The sequence below is a fragment of the Hevea brasiliensis genome, chromosome 16 (genome assembly GCF_030052815.1).
Source record: "Hevea brasiliensis isolate MT/VB/25A 57/8 chromosome 16, ASM3005281v1, whole genome shotgun sequence".
Taxonomy (NCBI): Eukaryota; Viridiplantae; Streptophyta; class Magnoliopsida; order Malpighiales; family Euphorbiaceae; genus Hevea; species Hevea brasiliensis.
In genome coordinates, this window is record NC_079508.1 from 43,101,704 (window position 1) to 43,104,743 (window position 3,040).

A 3,040-nucleotide genomic window follows, 5' to 3' on the forward strand; every position below is an offset into this window, starting at 1 on the left:
ATCCAGATTTAATCTAATTTTACACTAGCTTATGGTCATTTTCAGGGCAGGATTTCTACATAAAAATTGTTGCATTATGTGTTAATTTTCATCTCCAATTGGCCTCACACCAATTGGAGTAACAAAATTTGAATTTTGGTCCTTTAAGTGGACCATGGTCAGGTTGTTCAGATTGGGCAACAGCACATTCACCATTTCAACCCAATTCTAATCATTCAAACACACTCCATTTCATACCAATTGACCATTTTAGACCTCAATTAGGTCAATTGACAACAATTCCCAAAATCCCTTATTTTTTCCCCAATTTCTTATTGATCAAGAACCCTAATTTTCTAATTTGCACAATTTCATGAAATTAAAGTGTCCAAGACACATTTCCATACTCAATTGAACTTAATTACATAATTAATTGCAATGAAACACATCACTTTCCCCCCAACACTCATGGCTGCTGAATTTTGTTACTCCCATAATCTATCATTTTTGTTTGATTTTACACAAATTCTATCTTAATTAAAGTATCTAAGCATAAATATAAAGAGAATTTAGGAGATTCAGAACTAACCTCTTTTGTTGAATTTCTTCTTTCTCTAAATCTCCTTTCTTTCCTCTTCTTTTTGTTGTCAATAGCTTTACATAGGTTCAAAAGCAAGATTTAATGAAAGAATTTAGAGGATTTATAGGTCAATTTAGGGTTTAGGAAAGCTTCACATGAGCTTTAATGGAGGAAAAATGGAAGAGAGGGTGAGGAGAGAGAGAGGTCACGGCAATTGAAGAAGAAGGAAATAAAAATTTTCTTTTTAATTTGTTTATTTGTCTTTTATTTGTGTAATTATCCCCCAAATTTTCAAATTATAAATTATATGATTTACTATGTTATGCTTACATGTTAATGACGTCATAATTTTCTTTAACTTGATTTTTCTTTTCTTTTCTTTTCTTTTCTTCCATTCACCTCTTCAATTTATTTTCATCTTTCAAAATATTAATTTCCTACATTTTATTGAACAATTAGGCCAAGAGTCACCTCTAAGGGTGAATTGACCAATTTGTCCCTTACCGATCTGATCCGATTTTCCAATAACTCTGTATTGTTTCCTGAACCCTAATCTAATTATTTGACATAGTTCTCAACTCTTTTCTGTGGTTCTCTTATTTTCACTAACTTTGCAATAATTCTAGGACTGCGGTATCACAATGTCCCATACGAAATTAGGGTTGTAATTGACCTCGCAGCCACTTCCCAGTACGGTCACCCATCGCTGTGACCCCGGCTCATTTAACATTTTATGCTCTATTTTTCTTATTTATATTTTACCTTCTGGTAATTAATATTAATTTTTGTTCATGGCTTTTCTAGATTGTACAGGCATGCGTCTAGACATCCTGACTGTCCGGACAGACACCGATCACCGGAACAGTAGAATGCATAGACTGCTCAATATAGAGGTGTTACATGTTGCAGATGCGAGTCATGTACTTAACACTTACATCCTTTTGCTACAAACCAATAAAAAAAAAAAGTAACAAAATAAGCATGAGGAGAAAAGGATAAACTGACATGCATTTGCTTTTTAAAATGGATATAAGTTTGACAACACAATATTGAAAATAGAAATATAACCAAATCAAGGATAAACTCCACTATTTCAATTAAAGAACCTATAACCATAAGGAGAAAAGGTTGTTGTAGTTTACACATGGATCTATAATTGAATTTTAGGTTCCATTTGACCAAGCATCTTTTCAAACACACATATTCTATAGATACAACAATTTGGATTGGGTCACATGCACTTACTTCATCCTTAAGATCCTTATCAACCTCACTAGCAACTTTGGACAAGGCCTCCATAAGAAGTTCGTGAACTTTGTCACTTACAGCATTGTTACATTTCACCAATGTGGTAAGCTTTGATGGAGCAGCATTGTTACATTTCATCAATGTGGTAAGCTTTGATGGAGCATTAGGGGCTTGAGATGGTTTCTTTGCATTAGAAAGATGTTTCTCCTCCTTGGATAACTTTTCAACATTGGTAGTTTCTTCCCAATCAATCTTTTCAACCTTTGCTATGCCTTCTTTTTGAGTCTTCTCAACTTTATGGCTTTTACCTTTGAAACCTCAAGTTTCCCTAAACTTTTATTATCAATGGTACCATTTTTCTTTCTAGTAGTCTCATCAATAACTATCTTTTTCCAAATCTCTAGTAAGTCAAAGGCCATAGTTTGGATCTTCACCCTAGGATGCTTTGTAAGAGGTCGAAGTCGTTTCCCAACTTGAGTGGATACCAAAATATCGTACGTTATTGAAAAACTCTTGAGTTGTTTCAGTGCATCAACCTTTGGTCCATTAGATGAAACTCCATCACTAGCAGCGGCATTAGCAGCTTTCTTAGCAACCTCAAACAACTCCACAAGCTCTCTCTCCATCTATTCTCAAATCTTTAATGCGCAAAAATCCACCTCAAGAAGTAGAAAGGCACAATGCTCTATTTCTCTTTGGCTTGAGCTTTGTCTTAGTCTTGGGTATGTGTTTATGTTGCCCTACTTCCTTTTTACGTAAAGCACCTTTGTTTGGTTGCCAATTTTGCCAACTCAACTTTTTATTGTCCATTTGGCAAAGACTTGCCATAGGAGCATGCGTGTTCCACGTTCTAGGGCCATGTGCAAATTTGTGTTTATTGGGTTAAGGTGCGAGATAGGCTAAAAAAGAAAAAAATGTTTAGACTTCTATTAGGCAAAAATACAATAATTAATTTAGGTGTTTAGAAATGTATTTGGCCATTGCTGAATGTAGCAATGGAAGATTGTTGACAAGTGATTGAACACCTCCAAAATTTTATCACTTGACCAGTAACTAAAATCTCCACTTGTTGCAAATAAAAATTATTAATTTTATTCAATTGAATAATCCGATTATTTTTATGTTAGTAAATAATAGGTTCATAGAGAAAGTTTTGTACATCTACAAGAGCTTCTCCCTAAGCAACCTTTTGATTTATCTTTTTTTTTAAAGAATTTTGAATTTTCATGAATT

At 33.8% G+C, this 3,040-nt stretch overlaps 1 pseudogene; it reads right to left on the reverse strand.

Moving 5' to 3' along the window:
- Positions 1-1,455: 1,455 nt before the first annotated feature.
- Positions 1,456-2,433, reverse strand: LOC110643939 (transcription elongation factor TFIIS-like; annotated as a pseudogene).
- Positions 2,434-3,040: the final 607 nt, after the last annotated feature.